Below are 20,978 nucleotides of genomic sequence, written 5' to 3'. Positions count from 1 at the left end.
GCTAACCCACAGACACCTGAACTTTTCAGGTTGGTACTCTGACACACAGTAGTACCCTGTCAGACACCCAGACTCCCACAACAGCTTCTTCTTCCCCAGCTGCTGCTTCGTCCCAACCCAGTGTCTCACAGTCTGTCTCAGCATCTCTTCTTCACCACACAGGCATCACGTATTTATACAGTACAGCCCCTCCTCCTGATGTCCCGCCTTCCACTCCCCATAGGATGGAACTTTCCCTCCAAACCCATGACAGACAGGTAACATCAGTGCTGTTATGTAACACCTCCCCTCTTTAAAAGTTGTTTTGTAGGGGGAAAGCTAAAAGTGCTTTTCACCAAAAAACAACCTGCATAAAATACACAACAACATTTATACATACCATATAATACTTACATATACTTACACTCCAAGTTAACCATAGCAAATATGCATTTAAACATTTTACCATATACATTACATCAATTTACCTTTATTAATACAAACCAATTTAAAACCAGGTACATTTTAACTTTTTGTTTTCATTATATACATATAGTCCATGTTCTTTCGCCGTCTTCAGTCTTCAGGTCTTCTTGATAAGGCGTCAGCAACACAGTTCACTGACCCTCTGACCACCTTCACTTCAAAGTCATAGTCCTGTAAGTTCAAAGCCCACCTCATAAGTTTGCTATTGTGGGTTTTCATTGTCTTTAACCATTGCAATAGTGAATGGTCAGTACACAGAACAAAATGTCTTCCCCAGATGTAAGGCTTGGCCTTCTGGATCGCGTAGACTATGGCCAAACACTCCTTCTCCACGGTTGCCAAATGTCTCTCACCTTTTTGAAGTTTCCTACTCAGGTAGGACACTGGATGCTGGTCACCATTCTCATCCTCTTGGCACAGCACTGCTCCTACCCCGCTGTTAGACGCATCGGTGTAGATGATGAACTCCCGGTCGAAGTCTGGAGCCCGCAGGACTGGATAGTTGATTAACGCCTCCTTCAACCTCTGGAACGCCGCCTCACAGTCGCTGGTCCACGGGATGCGGTCATCAGCCTTCTTCCTCGTCAGATCGGTCAGCGGAGCCGCAATCTCGCTAAACCTCGGGATGAACTTTCTGTAGTAGCCCACCAACCCAAGAAATGATTTGACTTTTTTCTTGGTGTTGGGTCTGGGCCAATCACGAACAGCTTCTATTTTGGCCTCCAGGGGTTTTATCACTCCTCCCCCTACCTTGTGACCCAAGTATTTTCTTTCTGGGATACCCAGCTGCAGTTTGCTCTCTCTGCAGAGCCTAGGCCAAAGCACTTCCTCCCCTGGGTTAAAGCGCCTCTCCCTGCCTTCCTGGTCATCCCAAGCTTTCTTTCTGACCTTTTGAGCTGGCAGGGTCTCTGCTGCTAGCTCTAGGTTTCTCCTTAGGTCATTCATCAAGGTGTCTATGTAAGTCACAACGTCTTGTGGGTCACCCTGGGCGATCTGCCCCCAACCCTGCTCGATCAAATCAAGGGGCCCCTTCACCCCTTTCCCAAATAAAAGTTCAAATGGACTGAACCCGGTACTGGCTTGTGGCACTGATCGATAAGCAACCAAAAGGGATTGCAGCTTCTGGTCCCAATTGTTTGGATTCTCTGCCAAGAAAGCCCTAATCTTGCGCATTAGAGTCCCATTGAACTTCTCAGTTACCCCATCACTTTCAGGATGATAGGCAGTGGCTTCCCTGAGCTTAATTCCACAGATTTGCCATAAGCGTTTCATGAGCTTTGACGTGAACGATGTGCCCAAATCTGTGATTATCTCTGAGGCAAATCCCATCCTGGACATGTACCCCACCAAAGCATCGGCCACTGTGTTAGTTTCGATGTTTGTCAAGGGTATGGCTTCAGGATACCTTGTGGCATGGTCCACAATTGTTAGAATGAACCTGTTCCCCCTCTTTGTGGCCTTGGGCAAAGGTCCCACAATATCCACCCCTATGCATTTGAACGGAGTGTCAATCACAGGCAAAGGGCACAACTTTGCTTTGGTCCTGTCGCGGTTATTTCCCTGCCTTTGACACACATCACATTGTTTACAGAACTCCCTGATCTGCTTCCCTATGTCAGGCCAGTAGAAATTCTGTGTGATTCTCTGCTGTGTCTTGTTCACTCCTAAGTGCGCAGCAAACATGTCAGAGTGACCCCTTTGTAAGATCATAGGGCGATACTTTTCAGGTACCACCAGCTGACTTCTGATCCCATCTCCCCCTTTTGAGATATTCCTCAGGGTTTCTCTATATAAAATCCCCTTTTTCTCCAGAAATCTCACTGGGGTTTCAGGTGTTAGCTGGGCGTCAGTCACCTGTTCAAAACACTTTTGGAGAGTGGCGTCTGCCTTTTGCTCCTGTCCAAATCTGCTGTCTGTGGTTAAGGTTTCCACCACAGCTTCTGAACTCCCCCCACCTGCTTCCGTCTCTGGCTCATCATTACCCCCCTGAACTGTCCCTGTGGTGGCTTGTGAGCGTGTAATCACTAGCACCCGTTTCACATGTTCAGCCAGGTCATTTCCCACGAGCACGGCTGCTGGCAGAGTCGATGAAATCGCTATCCGCCAATCTCCCCTCCAGCCTTGAAAGTTGACAGGTACCTCTGCTACTGGCAGAGAGATTATCTGCCCCTCAATCCCTGCCACCTTCATGCTCTCATTTGGGATTATAAACTCCCTAGGGATGATATCTGGATGGCACAGGGTTACCTGGGAACAAGTGTCCCGCAGTCCCCTATACTGACGGTCAAGTATTCCTACGTCCACCCCTGCTGTCTCAAACAACTGAGAATCTGTTTTTATCAGCAAGCAGCGCTTCACCTCCATAAGAGGACCATTTTCCTCAGCCTGATCAGCAGAGGTAGCTGTTCCAGACTGAGTAGTCATGGCAACAGGCTCCCTCTGTGACAATGAGCTTTGCTCCTTCTGGACACAGAACACAGCTTTTGGCTTGGTCCCACTAGCATTCTGAGGCACCATTCCTTTTAGCTGCTTCAATTTCTCACACTCTGAGATCAGATGACCCTTTCCCTGACAGAAATAGCATTTTCTAGTGTATTTGGATTCTCTCTCCTCTTGTTTCGGTTTTCCCTCCAAATTCTGAGGGCTTGGTTTCATGCCTGAGGGCTTCCCTTCACCATGGGCCCCTCCCCCTTGCTGGCTTTTCCCTGGTCCCTGAGAGTACTTGCTGTAGGTTTCTTTGGGTTTACCCACAGATTTCCCCTCACCCAAGGGCTTTCTTATTTGGGAGATAAAATCTGCGATCTCTGCGGCTGCTGCCACAGATTTCGGTTTCCTTTCCCTCACCTGGAATTTCAATTCCCCCTGCAGGACTGAATAGAACTGTTCCAGTGCTATCAAGTCTTTAAGCTGCTCATAGGTCTCTGTTCCCTCCTGCGATAGCCATTTCTCAAGCAGCCTCACCAATTGGGCCCCCACTTGGGTAAAAGTCTGTTCTGGTTTTTTAGTGAGGGACCTGAATCTTTGTCTCAGCTGCTCTGCATTTATCCCATGTCTTGCAAACACCAGTTTTTTAAACTCTGCAAAATCTTTCATCCGTTCCTCAGGCATCTCGGCATAAACCTCAGCCAGGCTACCACTGATTAAAGACCGCATGATGGTCATCTTCTCAGTTTCCCTCACTGAGAAGTCCACAAACGCTCTTTCCACTAAGGAAAAGAACACCTCAGGACAATCTCCCTTGTGGTACACAGGGAATTTCTTCAGGTCAGCCTTAGACAGTTGGCCTCCCTCAGAATCCCTATTGTTATTATTGTTCTGGTTCATCAGTTCCAGTTTTCTTAATTCAAACGCCATTCTTTCTTTCTCCAGAGCAATTTTCTCTCTCTCCCTCTCTAGTTCAAATTGCCTTTGTTTCTCCCTTTCCTCTCTTCTTTCTCTCTCTAATCTTTCCTCCATTTCCCTCACCCTCAGTTCATGCTGTTGGGCTAGGAGTATTTTTCTGAGTTCTGGGTCCTGCTCTCCTGTGCTGTCACCTTGCACTGAGCCAAATTCATCCTCAGAACCTTGGTCAATCTGGGGGTCTTTCACCTCACTCATGTCTGCTACTTGGCTTCGAGTCAAGGGCATACCCCCCCCCTCAGAACAGGCTGCTTTAAAAAGTCAAGCCTCAAAATAAAACGACCACTTTTTTCCTTTTTGCCTCAGAACCAGCTCTCCCCAGAGATTGCTGCTGTTCTTCAGCACTAAATTTGCAACAGTATCGAGTCAGAACCTACCCCCCTCTGCTGGGCCTCTCAGCTGGCAAGCTAGCTCACTGTTGCTACGCAGTTTTGCCTCAGCGTTTTCCCGCCAAAATCAGGCTGCCTCAGAGCACCTTAATCTAAGTCTCCCCAGTTGGCACGTTCTTCTACTAGCGCACCTCCCCGTGAGGTACACCTAGAAGATTACCTACGCGCCTCAGACTGTCCCTGACTAGACCCCCCTTGCTCTGGGCACACCTGCCAAGGCTTTGCTGGACCGCTGGACAACTGGACCAGTCGTATCCCACACGCTGGACACCAATCAATGTGACAAACCCAGACCTACTGGGATCTATCACACAGTTACTAAGCTGCCACCAACCATTCCCTATAATAAGTCACACAGACCAGGGATGGATTTTTAAACAACAAAAGAATAAGGTTTATTTTAAATACAAACAGGGTAAATAAAACAATCAGGTGAATAAAATAAAGTAACGTGGCTTATTCTCACACACACAAGCATACAGTTTGGTTCACCTAGAACCTTTAACTTAAAGCACAGACCCTGAACCCATCAGTTCTGGCTAACCCACAGACACCTGAACTTTTCAGGTTGGTACTCTGACACACAGTAGTACCCTGTCAGACACCCAGACTCCCACAACAGCTTCTTCTTCCCCAGCTGCTGCTTCGTCCCAACCCAGTGTCTCACAGTCTGTCTCAGCATCTCTTCTTCACCACACAGGCATCACGTATTTATACAGTACAGCCCCTCCTCCTGATGTCCCGCCTTCCACTCCCCATAGGATGGAACTTTCCCTCCAAACCCATGACAGACAGGTAACATCAGTGCTGTTATGTAACACACTTCTCTATATATAAACCTGCCTCGTCACTAAGATATGAGAAGGAGCCACTTCTCCATGTCCCACCACTGAGAACAATTCTTTATGTGGTAAGTGGTAGAATATACCAGATGGGCGGGATATAAATCAAATAAATAAATAAAATAAATACGTAACATTTTCTGCCATAGCACCCCAACTGTGGAATGCCCTTCTTTTGGAGGCTTAGTTTGCGCTGACATCGACATCATTTCAGTGCCAAGTCAAGGTGTACTTATTTAGAGCCTTTAGGGATTCAAGATCATTGCCTGCATATGTTTTAGTGCAATGGCTTTAATGTTCATATGTTTAAATTCTCTGTTTTAAACTGTTTGGTTTTGAATTGTTTGTAGCGTCTTGTGTTTTAAAATCTCTGTAGCACACCCTGAGAGCCTGCGATATAAAGTGGGCTAAAATTGTTTTAAGTAAATAAAATCGTAAATAATACAAAACATTTTGCCTGTATAGAAACCTAAGATTGTGCCACTTGCATAAATGTTACTGCCACACAAATGACAATCTCCAGGAGAAAACACTTGTGTATGTAGAGCAATTCTGAATTACTACACTCATGATATTTTCCACTCAATAGGATGCTGGCCTTTGAGGTTTTTTTCCCTCCCTGACCCCAAGAGGATTGTATGATCATCTAGTTGTTCTTAGATACAACTTCGATGAAGTCCACCTATCATAACCTGAAGCGTAACATCAGTACTAGTCCAGCAACATTTGGAGGATCTCATCTTGTCCAGTCCTGGTTTAGCATCCAAGCCCACATGCAGGGAATCTGGCTCTCTCCAGATATTTGAACTTCCAGAAATCTCACCCAGCATGGCTCATGGTGAGGAGCTATGGCATTCATAGTCCAAAATAGTGGGAAGGCCAAAGATTCCTTATCCTTAATCTAATTTGGTGAAGGAGAACTCGGAAGCTAGCTCACTATTTAAAAATAGATTGGGTTGGCCAATAAAGGTATTGATTTGCTGTGGATTTTGGCACATGCCTGAAGACTACCATATCTTAACTGGCCAATGCAAAGTAAATATCTGAAGTCATCCACTTGGTGACAACCTGGCAGTCCCTGATTCTCACCACCTGGAAACAAAAGTAGTCAGTGCTTGCTGCCTGACATGAGTGCAGTGACACTGTCTGACAGCCATTCTCTTTTTTTTGCCTTCTACAAGAATTGACTTCGGCACTTGTCGTCTTTCTGTGAAGATGTCACATAATGTTTTAAGTGCTGAGAAGGCAGGGTCAGTCCCAGTGTAACTGAGGGAAATGGAAGGTTCTTTTTGAGGACAGAAAATCCCATCGCCTTCCCAGGGAAGCTTTGGGGAAGGACAGACACACCGCCAGGCACAACAGACAGCTTTGGGGAGGACAGTAGAATGGGAAGAAGACCAAGAAAGAGGACAAAAGAGAAGGTGGGAGGCCTGAAAGTGGAGAAGTGGCTGGAAAATAAAGGTAACTGCTACTTTTTTGCTTAAAAGGCACCTTTCTTTAGCCTAACGGAAGAGAAATTCTACCATTCCTCAGGCTGATCTGGCCCACCAGAGGTGCCAATCTATCATGAATGATACCGCTCCCTCTTCACATGTCCGCCCCCCATGACTGCTGCCCCACCCTGTGGAATTTCCTCCTGCTTCACTAATGTTCTCAGGTAAGTAGCTTTAGTTCAGCCAATGGACACACAGGCAAGGATGATGGGAGCCATAGTCCAACATAATTGGAAGGTGTCGGATTTGAGAAGGCTATTATATTACATTATATTTCATGTCTGCACACACACTCAAACCTAGAAGAGTCACATGTACTCCCACATGCCATTCACCCCAAAATAAATAAAAGCTTTTTCAATTGGAAAAAGCTATTTCATGCATTCTAATGATGAATCTTTAAAGATCTACAATAATTATGAGGGATGTAAGAGACCGGAGGGGCTGAGACAGGCTAAACATGGCAAAATTACCTGATGTACCCTTAATATGCAAGGATATTTTTTCAGGGGGAAAAGGGAGGTTGGAAAGTTAGGGGCCAATTTGTATCCCTGGAGGTCACCAGAGGGCTACAAACCACACTGTGTCCACTCTTGGCATAGAACAAGGCTCATTCAGGATTTCCAGCTGGAGAGGTTTACTCTGTACTGTCTAACTCACTGGTTCTTAACCTTGGGTTACTCAGGAGTTTTGGACTGCAACTCCCAGAAGCCTTCACCACCAGCTGTCCTGACTGGGGTTTCTGGGAGTTGCAGTTCAAAAGCATCCGAGTAACAATGGTTAAGAACCACTGGTCTAACTCACACAGAAAGAGAGAGAGAGCACAGTCAGACTGGAAGTTGTACGATCGTGTTCCAGGTTTCATCGAACTGACACCCAAAGACTTGGGAATAGAAAAACAGTATCCACTAGTTCATACTGCCCTATCAGTGAGACTGGGGGACAAAGGGGAAAAGCCCCCAAACAGCTTGGTGGGCATGGCAGGAACATGCTGAGCACTTTGCCTTCGATCTGGCTCATATTCACTTCCAAGCTGAGGAGCCCCATAACAACACTCCAGACGCACACCCCTTTTCAATCATGTGTATTTTGGAGTCCCCTCTGTTGAACAATTGGATTCATGCTTTGGACCATCCATTTCCCTGGTGATCAATAGAACTTTCATGGGGTTTTTTTTCAGATGCCAATTTGGGCAAGAAAGAATTTTACCTGGTATTTTGTGAACGATGAACCCTGCAGTATGAATGAGGGCACTAGTGGGAGTTCTCTGATTTTTCCTATACAAGTTGTTACATATCTGTCATCGCCATGGTATTTTCCTATCATGCGTTAAGAGATAGGTTTAACATCTGTCACTTGTTCACTCACTCTCTCATCTTCTCCCCAAGGTAAGACTGAGTGCAATGCAATATTTGGTTGTTCAGAGGACATTTGTGTAGGTTTGATTTTTGATGTTGTTGCTTTCCTTTTAAAAGTATAAAATGCTTTCCTTAACCACATACAAGGTCAGCAAAATGTGACTTGTACTTGAAAGGAACAAAAAGTCATGGTGTTTGTACCTGGAAGAGACAACAATGGGTTCCCAGCACTAGGTGTACAGCCCTATGCTGTATAGAACTGTTGGCTTATGTAGTTCTGTATTTTTGTTCACACTTGACTGGACATGTGTAGTCTTTAGATCAGGGGTTCCTAACCTTTGGTTCCCCAGATGTTCCTGGACTATAACTCCCAGAAATCCTGGCCACCACAGTTATTGGAGAAGGCTTCTGGGAGTTTTAGCCCAAGAATATCTGGGGACCCAAGGTTGAGAACCTGCTCTAGATGCTTTTGGTCCTTAACTCTCATCAGATCTAGCCAGTATAAGCCAAATGGAAGGAACTACAGGAGTGGCAGTCCAAAAAACCTGGAAATCCCCAGTTTGCTCAACCCTGACATGCACTGAGTGACAATAACTTACCACGACTTCATAAAATGGTCTTCTCATGTCCCACCCGCAGTTTCCAATAATGGAATATGGAGTCTTCTGCCCACTAAGCATATGCCCTACAAATGAACTACAGATCCCTCTGCAGTGTGATCATTCCTACTACACATGAGAATACATTCCATACTGAATTATGGAACGTATTTTGACGAGTTAAGCCTTGCTAAGATAAAGAAAGGAGCCAACAGCAGCAAACAGGAAGAACAAGCTGTAGAGATTTAAGCCAGCAAATGCTGGTAAGGGTTTAATAAGGACAGCAAAAGGTGAGTCAGAGATTAATGAAATGCAGCATCAGGAGGATTCTGGACAACATCCAACTCTTTTCAGCCAATATTCAAATCAAAACTAAAGAGAGCACTATATAATGATGCAGGTCCAAAGACTGGTGCAGGTTCTAACAACTCAATAGGAAAGATATCTCTTAAAGAGACCATAGTTTTGGATGTATTTGGCTAGATGGGCCCACTGGTATCTCAGAAGAATTTATATAGATTTGTTCCTTCAAGTAGCTTCTTGAAAAACTGAGTTAAACTCTGGGGTGCTGAGGTTTCTTGTTTCCTGGGGTCCCCAGTAAAAGGAGAATCCTCTCTATGGAAATCCATCACCTGCTTATTCCAAGATGAAACTACAGATCCATTGGGCCCCTGTGAATTTATGTGGTCTCCTTCAGTTTCTGATTCTATCTTTCTTTCTGTGTTTGTCTTACACGCACACACTAGTGATGTATCATTAGTTTTTGTTTTGCTTTGGTTTTTGGACTCCAAATCCCATAATTCTCCAAGAATTCCCCAGGAATGATTCTGGGAGTTCCAGCCCACAAACACACCTGCAGACATCTTTGTTGCACTCGCCTGGAGAAAGGCTAAGGCCTTCTTGGCCTTATTTCCAGCTGTAATGCTTCCTGGGGGTGGCAGTCTCGTCACCCTTTATGCTCTATAGGAGATTCCAACTGAAGAACCACCACCTTCAAGAAGCACTGCAGCAGGTGAGAAATAGACAGAGAGAGCTTGATTCCAGATCAGATCTCCAACAAAAGTTGTCCAGAGTCTTTCAGGACCCTGGACAAGGCCCGTGGACTAGGCAACAATCCGTTTCTAATTCCAGGCTCTGCCTCTGCTGAGAAGAAAAGAGCATTAAGGAGACTATCTAATATGCCATCTCTTCTCTAGAGTGTCTCTCTGCCCACATTGGCTGTACCCCCAAGCAATAACACTCATAACGAGGCCGCTGGTAATGAGAGTACGGGTCCCAGAAACAGAAAGAGATTTCACAAGTTCACAGAGGTAATGAATTCATGGTCTCTAGTTAGATTACTGTGATGCATTCTATTTGGAGCTGCCTTTGTAAAGGTTTGGAAACTTCTGCAAGTGAAAGGCACTGCAGCCAGGCTGCTTGCCCAGAGCTATCAACAGGGAGAATTGAAGGTTGATGGGGAGCATTTGGATGAAAATCAAAAGAGAGACGAACAACTGTAGGGGTCTCCTAGAGATCTCCAAGTCAAACTGGATGGTGCCCTCCTAGATTGGATTGCCAAATATTTAAAGAGAATGGTGCAGTGGTGACGTGAAACATCTTAGAATTTATAATTGTAGAGCTGGAGGGCACCCTATGGATCATCAAGTCCGGTGCTTGTCAAGGAGGCAAAGCAGAGAATCAGACTCCTAACCACCAGCTCTACAGTCAGAGACTTAAATCAGAGACCTATTCAGCTGCCTCACTACCGATTCAATGTTCAACTCTGCCAGAACATAAAGTGCCCAAAAGTCCTCACTTGCCTTAGTGACAACTTCATTTTCTACAGAGCAACAAGGGAATCAGCTAACCAGGACCTGATCCTCACCAGCAGAAAACAACTGGTGAACAAAGTGGAAGTAGTGAGAACTTTGGGTGGCAATAACCATGCTTATTTATTTCATTTCATTGGTTTATTTCATTTATAGGTTGCCTTTCTCCCAGAATTGGGGCCATGCTCTCTTGTGAGTCATTCTACATTCTGCATTTGTTTCAGAAGCAGCGCAGAAGGGCTACATCAAGAGCATTTGGGCAACTACCATCAAATCTCCCGTAGTAACTTTTTGAGGAGTATAGAGGTTGTCTGCCCCAACTAGTTCCCAATAGCATAGTTACAGCAGCTGCACTAGCTACTGTTCCATTTCTGGACTCACTTCAAAGTGCTGGTTATTGTGATATATAATGCCCTATATAGTTTGAGCCGGTGGTTAACTGAAGGAATGTATCTCCCTCTACGAGCCTTCTGGCTCTGAAGATCTTCAGAGGAAGTCTTTCTCTGGGTCCCATTGCCATCACAGGCTTGTTGAATGAAAACATGAGAGAAGGCCTTCTCTGTGGCTATTCCTGGATTATGGAATGATTTCTGTCAGGAAGCTAGCTTGGCCCCCTCCTTTTTATCTTTCTGCCAACAGCTGAAGACCTGCCTCTTTAAGCAGGTTGCTAATAACTTAGAGCAAGTCCCTCCTGGGTGCTGGGGTTTTGTTCTTTTAAATGTGTTTTTAAACTTTTAAAATGTTTTTAATTACTACTGTATAATTACAGTAATTAATTGCTTTTTAATTATTACTGTATCTTTAATTGCTTTTTAACCTTGTGATTATGTTTTTTAGTGTGATGTGCTTTAATCATTTTGACCTGCCTCCTCATTGGGAGAAAGACAGCCTAGAAATAAAATAAATCAACCCACCAACAAAGTACACTGGCATAGGTGTGAAGTTCCCTGTTCTTTTCCATATTCACAAAAGACTGAGTCAGTGCAAAAACCCCATTTTCTTAGACTGACTTTGGTTCTGCCAACTCCAGTCTGTAACCCAGTAAATGACTTCCAGGTAACCAAATCCTCCATGTAGCTGCACTACATTTTCATGGGTTTCCATTCATTGTAAGAAATATGCACTTTCTTTCCTTATTATAGTCCTGGAATTCTGTTCCTTCAAGACTTCCTTGATTTTAGTCTGTAAGGGGTTAGGTGTGGCAACCAAAGACTGGATGTGTGTTTGATGTAAGAGCTTTGGGTCTTTCACCATTAGAGGCTACCTCCCTGTATATGTCATTGGATGCAATGCTTATTAAATAATTGATTTTATCAATAGGCATTTGCTTTAGGCATCCAATACTGATTCTATGATTCATTGATTGCTACATCTACTTGTTTTGCATGGGCTGAACTATGCCACACTAAACTGGCATGTTCACTTATGTAGTAGCATAGGGCCAATGCTGTAGTTCTTAGTGTTTGTGGTTTGTGTGCCCCAATTGTTTCCTGATAACTTTCAAAGAATATTGTTCCTTGTGTAGACCTTCCCTTTGTATTTTGCAGTGTTTCTTTAGGTCATTACATTATCCAAAGTAACACCTAGGTATTGGGGAACAAAACAATGATCTAGTTAGATACCCTTCCAGGTAAACTAAACTTACCAGGATACTTGCTTATTTTTCATATGACAGGCACAGATTTGAGTCTTACCAGGATTGGGTTTAAGTTGGTTTCTATCCTGATATGCACCAGGTTCTTCTAATGTATCTGTTAAAATATGTTCTACCATCTGCGAATAGCCCAACTGAGCAGTAAGTCAGATGGGGGGACACGGAAAGAGCCTCCCCAAAGGATGTGAGGACCTATTTGGACATCTTCTCGACAATGAAAGCTCCCTGTTGACTTCTCTTTTCCCTCAAGCGCTACCAACATAAGGTGATTCCTTGTAGGAAAACCATTGAAGACACAACTTTGACAATGGCCTACAAGTGGTCATAAATAACAAAAGGGGCCTCGTTAGGATCAATGTTGATTATAATCTCTATCAACATAGAGGGCTTGTCAACACCTAAAGAAAAGCTACTGCATCAGCTCTGCCTGGCAAGTGACTGTGATAGGGCCAAAGAACCTGAAAAATCCACAACAACCATCAGATCCAAGCCGTGAAAGCCTTCGAGAATACATTGATTGTGATATACTTTGTATTCATTATGCTGAGGAAAGGAAAAGCTGAGGGTAATATGAAATGCATTGTGGACTTTAAGCTCATGGATTTCGTATAGCTCAAGGAAATAGTAGATGAGATCTCATGCTCAGAAATATTCAGTAGGAAGGAAGGTCATGGAGATGAGTGTCTCTTGAAGGGAAGACACTGACACAGTTTCTACAAAAAAAAGAAAGAAACCAGAGTGGCCACATAAGGAGCTTTCCAGTGAGCAGAGATTTTAAAGTAGCATGTATAGAAAATGGAAGAAGGGGGAAATCACCAAGAGTATAGACCAGTAACCAAAATTTATAGGGAGATCAGAAGGGCTAAATCCTATAAAGAGCTCAGGCTTGCAAAATATGTGGTTTTCAGCTATGCTCACAGGAAGGGAAAGAACAAGTGCTAGGTCTGTGGCATGGAAAGAATGGAGAAATGCTGATGGGTGACAGAGAAGTGGTGGAACTCCTCAATACTTAATGCTTTGCTTTCATCTTCTACCAAAAGGAAAACAGTGTTCGGCCTAATAGAGAAAGGACGTAGCAAGGTTGGTAAAGTGATTGTACAGGAACATCTAGCTACTTTAAATTAATTCAGATCTCCCAGGCCAGATGAATTCCATCCAAGGATATTAAAGGAACATTCAGCTGTCATCTCAAAGCCATTGTATAATCTTAAAGAGTTATTGGAGAAGAGGTAGGGTCCCTGAAACTAGAGGCAGACAAATTTTATCTTTATTTTCAAACAAGGGGAAAGATAAGAGCAACTAGTTACCAAGTACACTTGGTGGTGATACCAAGAAATGTTTCAGAGCTACTCATCTATGAGCACTTAGAAAAGGACACAATGGTTATTAAGAACAAGTGAGTGTAAGCTTCTCAAAAACAAGGCATTACAGATTAGTATTATCTCTTTTATATAAAGAGAGAGATACAAGCTTAGTAGATGAAGAAATGCTGAGAATGTCACATATCTTGATTTCAATAAATCTTTTGACATTTTTCCCAATGATATTCTGGAAAATCTGCTATTATAAAGTGTACTTATAGCTGGTTGACAGACCATTTGGAAGGTGCTCACCAATAGCTTATCATCATCCTGGAGAGAAATGACAAGAAGTTTGTCCCATATTGGAGATACGTAGTGTATATCAAAAGCTACAGCTAATAGTAATCCCATTGAAAACATTAGGAGACAGCATTGAAATTTACAAGATCAAAAAACAAAGCTCTCTCAAGTGGATAGCATGCTCTCCAGTTGAAGTTAGCATACAAAACTACAGGAATCTGCTATTGTACTCTCTTTTTTTAACAGCAAGGGCTTCATTTATATTCTTTTCTAGGAAAAAAAAAAATCTATAAAGCATCTTCTAAAGTATCTAATTGTGAAATGGCAGGTTCTTGGAAGAAGGAGTACCTTGAAATAAATACAGCTGGTAGTCATGGACCATTTTAAAGCAATAGAATCACAACAGTGATTACTTTCATTAGAATAGCTTTTTGTCTGAAATCAATATTTCCATTGTAGCCTTTCTTAAATCAAACAGACACTCTGTTTTCTACTTCACCTATTCATCGGATTGAGAGAGGCAGAAAGTGCAAATAGCAACATAAAAGTAGCCATAGACACCTGTTTTCGTTTCTAAATGTTGCCCAACAAGCACATCCAAATGCAAACTGTAACAATGTGTGCAAGCCATTGGAGGGGCTTGCACTGTGTGGAAGCATCTGCTGTCTGTGTCTACCTAATGATAGACTCACTCTGCCCCTGTGGAATAGCCAATTTCAGAATGGGTGAAATGACTTTAATACAGTATTTCTCCATTTGGTACGATGCCACTGCTGATTTGTTACTGTCATATTGTGTTATTGCCTACATGAACCTTAACCCTTAGTCCAGTGATGGTGAACCTTTTTGAGCCTTAGTGCAAAAACTGCAACACAAAATCAACGTATTTATTTCAAAGTGCCAATACTGCAATTAAAACCCGAATGCTGAGGTTTTAGTTTAGAAAAAAACAACTACTGCTGTACTGCAAGAGTTCAATGCTTGGTCCCCCCCCCCCCCCATGGGCAGTCACTGGAAGGACAGATCTTGAAGCTGAGACTCCAATCCTTTGGCCATCTCATGAGAAGAGCAGACTCCCTGGAAAAGACCCTGTTGTTGGGAAAGTGTGAAGGCAAGAGGACGAGATTATTGAACAGTGTCACTGAAGATACCAACATGAATTTGACCCAACTCTGTGAGGCAGTGGAAGACAGGAGGGCCTGGCATGCTCTGGTCCATGGGGTCACGAAGAGTCTGACATGACTAAATGACTAAACAACAACAACATGGGCAGTATTAACAAATAAATACTTACTGGTCCTCCAATCCCATATTGGGCTAGACCGGTAATGGTCGCCATTGCACCCCTCCACTGGACCACTGCACCAGCAGAGGGGAGTGCCAAAATCCAGGATCAGAAGATGGGTAAGTATTTCTCTATGGTGACTTATGGCCTGTGTGCCCACAGAGAGGGCTCTGTGTGCCAGCTGTGGCACGCGTGCCATAGGTTCGCCATCACTGCCTTAGTTTAACTTGACATATTTAAACAAATGTAGGGAGGATCCCAGAAATTTGGTACAGAAATAAAATTATCAATATACTTGATCAAGAATTTCTAAAATTGACAAACTGGGGATATCACTGTGGCCAATCTGGAGATATTTTATTTCCATTAAATTCCTCCAGAGACTTCCATAGATTGGTTCAAGACATTGCCTGCCCTTATCTAGAACCTGCCATATTTCTATTATGACATGTGTTTTAATAAAGGGAACTCTTAGGATATTTTGCTCATTCCAGTTTTCTGAAAGATTCAGGAACTAGTTCCCATTCTTATGCAGAAAGACTTTGGCATCAAGTTCCATATGTCAACCATTAAAAAAATATCCCACCACCTCTTCTCCTAAATCTTACGAAAGAGTCAGATTAAACTTTTATGCAGCAGCAACACCACACAAACTAAATGTGGTAATGGCGACTGCTGGCTGGGAACAATTTGATTACTTGGCACCACTTGGCAAAGACAGCCCCAGGGCAATTATTCACCCCATTATATGAGACTGGCTGGATAGCTCATTAGTTTAGGTATCTAATTGAGAATTCAATTTCTTCACTGTGCCTCCTGTGAGTAGAGCCAGCCTGTGTGGCCTTGGGCAAGCTGCACAGTCCCAAAGCACCGCCAGAAGAAAGGAATGGTAAATCCATTTCTGAGTATCCTCTACCTGGAAAACCCTGGAAAGGGTTGCCATAAGTCAAAGTTGACTTGACAGCACATTATTATTATTATTATTATTATTATTATTATTATTATTATTATTATTATTATTATTATTATTATTATTATTATTATTATTATTATTATTATTATTATTATTATTACTACTACTACTACTACTACTACTACTACTACTACTACTATTATTACTATTATTATTACTATTACTATTATTACTATTACTATTACTATTACTATTACTATTACTATTACTATTATTACTATTATTAACTATATGTGTGCCTTTAGCCCACCCTTTCCACTATACTCAGGAAAACAATAGCTTTAAAATCTGCATGAAATGAATATAAAATTAAGTAAGATTCCATTTTTAAAAAACCTATAACATGAAGCATACATATCCAGACTAAAGCTTTACAATCAATCAATGCCAGCTTGAATAAGATCTGACTAAATGAAAAGGCATTCCAGAACAAGAGGATATAAGCTTCATGTGTGCAAGACCTACCATGAGGTGAAGGGTACAATTCCAGGAGCCAGCAATCAGACCCTGGTACAAACAACATACTACATTTGGAGTTTAGAAGTTCAAGCTTAGGATGTTGAGATCAATAATACATGGAGCTCACAATCTACTTCTGGTTATCCCAGGGTTTTTGTTTTGTTTGTTTTGTTTTGCTTTTTCATTTCAGCTGTACCATCTGAGAAGGGGAGTCACATTGTTGCTGTGGGTATTAAAGAACTGAGATTCCGAAATCCTTGCTCAATCTACTGCAAATCAACCAGCATTTTACCAGTAGATCAAGGTCTGCCTTTTGCCCAACCCCATTCTAGAAAATGGAGAGATGTGATCTTTCTTGGCAACAGAGATAGACAGAGACACATGAAGACTCAGAGTCTGCATTGTCAGATGGAGACAGAGGTCCATCAGCCACTGCTGGCTCCTTTAAGACCTGCTGCCAGTTTTCCATCTTGGACAATCATTAGCAAGGTAAGAAAAGTCTTACAGCGCATTACTGAGTGGCATTTTTAATAGCATATTGCTTTTGTGCATCCAACTGATTTCATCAAATGCATGAGTGTTATTCTTAGGTAGCATATACATGTTTGTAGGAATATGTTCCCATATATATGTGAAGCCAGAGAGCACAGAAAAGCAGAAAGTACAGGCAGTGATAATTATCTTAGTAGTGGCCATTCAGAAGTCAGGTCTATGTCATAACTGGGACATTCCAGTGTCAATGTGCTGATTGCCATACGTGATGCAACAGAACACTTTTGTCCCTGTTCAGGATGTGAGAAATTGATTTTCTTTTCTTCATGACTCCTTGTGCAGTTGTTTCCCATTGAAATTTGTCTTTGTTTTTTATTATTATTATTATTTTAAGATGACCACCTTTAGGTGACTGACAGACCAGCCTGGGAAGATGAAGTGCTCTCCTACTGGTTTTTTAATATTGCCATTCCTCATGTTGGATTTGTATCAATTTAACTGGTTTGCATCAAAACTAGCCTTTTACTGCTGTGCAGAACAACACTCTTGGAGGATCTAATGATGGCATCCAGAGTATCAAGGCTTCAGAGAGCTGCTCAACTTCCAGTGATTTATGACATTAATTGCCTACAATGCCAGATAGCATTCTAAATGAAAACAATTGTGGATCTGATTTAATTTATGCCATAACAATTTCATTGGTCTCTATAAGATGCCACAAGTCACTTCTGCATTCATATTTTGTTTGTGGTCCTTCCATGAGCATATTTCTAACCACTGTGGGAGCAGAATGCTCAACTTAATAGGTCTTTAGTCTAATGGAGCATGGCTCTTATGATAAAGGCTGATGTTCTGCATGCTAAAATATGTACTATATTTTTATTTTTTCCAGGATTCTAGGTTACTAGTGCTTTTTCTTCTGGAGTTCCTAATTTTTATTATTTAGTTTCCTAAAACATGTAGACTGTGATTATTCATTCAAATGTTCAGAGATAGGCAGCCTGGGATCTACCAGATGTTTTAGATCACTGGTTCTTAACCTTGGGTTACTCAGGAGTTTTGGACTGCAACTCCCAGAAGCCTTCACTACCAGCTGTCCTGACTGGGGTTTCTGGGAGTTGCAGTTCAAAAGCATCCGAGTAACAAAGGTTAAGAACCACTGTTTTAGATAATGACTCCAATAAGACTCAAGCTACATGGTCAGGAGTCACATATTATGGGCACTGTAAAGCAGAATAGCTAGAATGGGAGCAGCAGGTTTCCATTAAAACAAGGTAAAGGGCAGAAGGAAATCAAGGAACTCTAGAAAAACCTCAAACATCAGTGAGTTCAAAACAACAATTTGGAATGTTGCATGCCAAAATTTACTTGCCAGCAGGTTGTATGCCATCAGGAAGGAGCCACAATAGGCCTCTATTGGAAGGAGTTCAAGAACCTAAGGGTAACTACAAAAAGGTCCTCTTGCACATTCCAGCTAAATGTAATTCAGATTTTGACAGATGGAAAGGACAGCATCTCCAGTTGATATTCATGAATGGTTCACATGAGGCAAACATCCTTTAGAGATCCTGGTCCTCATTCACTAATGCTTTAAAAGTAATTACCCTCACTTTGTATAAACAAACCAGAAGGAGATAAACATTTAGCAAAAATAAGAGTCACATATTCATGATAAGTGGCTCCAGTCAAAAGTCTAGGTCTTGCACTAGGGACCATCTGATGTTTCTGCACATTTTCAAAGGAAGCCACAAGTAGCACTCCTCATAAATAGGCAGGGGAAAGGATGGTCCTCTGGATGTTGGACTACAGCTGCCATCAGTTCTACCTAGCATAATTAATGGTGAAGGATGATGGGTGTTGCAGTCCAGAGACAACTTTTCAGCTTCCCATTCCTCCATTAAAGAATCACAAATTGCTGTAACCAAGATGAGTGGTTGGCCAGATGTTCCTCAAAGTGTAGCCCTTCAGATGGAACTGGAGTGCAACTATCAACATTCCACTATCTATACTAGCTAAGGCTCATGGGAGTTGTACTCTGGCAATATCTGGAGGACCAAACTCCACTGACCCAGCAAAGCATAACGATTAAAATTATAAAATGTGGGCAATGTGCTACATAGTCAACATTGAGTCTGGATGATCCAAACTCAAACAGTACTTCTGCTGTTAATCTGTCTTTTTTGTAACCCACTTTTCCTCCCAGTTGCTTGGACATCTTATACTCACTTTGAGTGGCAAATTGATCAAAGAATGGTGAGCTATACCAATTTAACCAGTGAACAACATCTCCAGGCAGGAACACAGACATGGGCTTCCTATATACAGGCCCATCAATATATCCTTTGGAAGCACTTTTCCGCTTTGAGCGAGCTGCTATCTCTCCACCTCCATTCTCTATCTGTTAAAATCTAATTATCCAGGTCTAATACAGAGTGACAGCAAACAAAATAAAAACAGTAATGCACTCAGCAGATTGAAAGTATTGTGTAAACGATCAGCGGTAGCCACAAGGGAAGAACGGATTTGTAAAACTGGATTGTAGTGTAGTGGAATACGTATGTTGATTCTATACATCCTCTATTCTATGTACAAGACCAGGCTTTTCCTTTTCTTTTTGCTTCTTGCCACATTCTATGCCTTCAGTGAATGTTCATGTTTTCATAATTTATGCCCATATAACTATGTTCTCACTAAATCCATTTTACAAATGAGCAGGCAAACTAGAAATATTTGTTTTGTGAAAGCTACTGAGTTCATTGGAAAGCTAAACTGCAAGCCTGCCCTGTAAAGCAGAATGCAATCCCTTTGTCATATTTAGCACCAGGGCTGAAATGGTAATGGCTACAGCCTCAAGTTGCTTGCCTGATCCAGAGAAGAGGTCCATCCACGCTATATTCCCATCATTCTTTTCTGTGCTGTGCCAACAAACCCTGACCTGGAAGCATCCTTAGCTTCCAGCTGAACCTGCCAATCACACTGGGATGACAACTTCTGATCATGGACAGTTGCCCATTATAAAATGGAACAGAGCCAAGAAGGCATTTGATGAAGTCACCAAGCAGCCGCTAGCCTGTTAACGCCTCTCAGCCACTCAATCTAAGGTTGCATCTGAACTCACAACAAAGAAACGACAGGCTTCTGACTGTATTGTTCATTTTAAAGGGTGTTTTATGTTGTACTGTTGACCTTTGTAATCCTTGCAGAAGAGAAACGGAATATATTGATAAGCTATGTATTTACAGTATGCAAAAGCAGCTGAAATCTATGCAAGAGATAAATAGAAGCAGGCTTCCCCCCCCCCAAAAAAATCAGGAAAACTGAGGGTAAAGAATGGTGCAACTATTTCCCTTTTCTGAAACAGGAGCGATGTAAAACAGAGGAAGAACCAGCCTATATGCTGTGTGCAAGAAAACCATTCAATTTTCTCCTTTTAAGGTGTCTTAAGAAGCACTGGGGAAGCTTCTGTTTTGTTTCACAATGAAAGACTAATGTAAGCAGCAGTCATACAGAAATGCTCTGCTCATACCTTACATGCCTTATAAATACATACTTTTCAACACCCTCCCTAATGCTTTACTAAATGTTGTTCTTGTATATGCCTTTTGTGCATATTCCTTATGTTTTCAATGACGCAAGCAGAAGAAAACAAACAATAGATTAACCATAATTATTAGCCAAAAGGGTTATTTTAAAAAGAAGATAAAGAATTTGGCCAACAGATGTATCTCCCTTGGAGATATAATTGTTCAATTCTAGCGATTTCTTAATGCATCAGATTAGATTATTGTTACCTATTGCAACTCAATTATTTTCTCTGAATAACCTGTAGCCACTGAGTTTTCCTCTCTCTATTTCAAGCTAATATTTCCTATTGTTTGTTCTTTGTTCCATGCTAAAACCAGCTTACTATTTTAATTCAGAAGTAATCCAGATTTTGAGTGCAAGATTACTGATGAGTAAAAAAATTAGCTAGATTTGGCTAATCAAACTCAGATTCAAAATGCTTTCCACTGTTGGTTCTTGGCATTATTTCTCCATGAAGGAAGAGATCAAGATGCCTCTGCAATGTGTGCCCTTATAAAGATGACTAAACTGAAAAACAGGTTGGTGACCTTAGAGATTCCTTCCTATACAAGGCCCATAAATCTGCAGCCAAAT

General features: G+C 42.2%; 1 protein-coding gene across 2 annotated transcripts in view; it reads right to left on the bottom strand.

Annotated features, from left to right (window-relative positions):
* Window positions 1-20,978, bottom strand: part of TMEM178B (transmembrane protein 178B) — a 346,918-nt gene that overhangs the window by 316,445 nt on the left and 9,495 nt on the right. The window lies entirely within an intron of this gene.

This window comes from Pogona vitticeps, chromosome 5 (assembly GCF_051106095.1).
Source record: "Pogona vitticeps strain Pit_001003342236 chromosome 5, PviZW2.1, whole genome shotgun sequence".
Lineage (NCBI taxonomy): Eukaryota > Metazoa > Chordata > Lepidosauria > Squamata > Agamidae > Pogona > Pogona vitticeps.
Note: the sequence above shows the minus strand (reverse complement) of the source record. Positions and strands in the feature narration are given on the sequence as shown.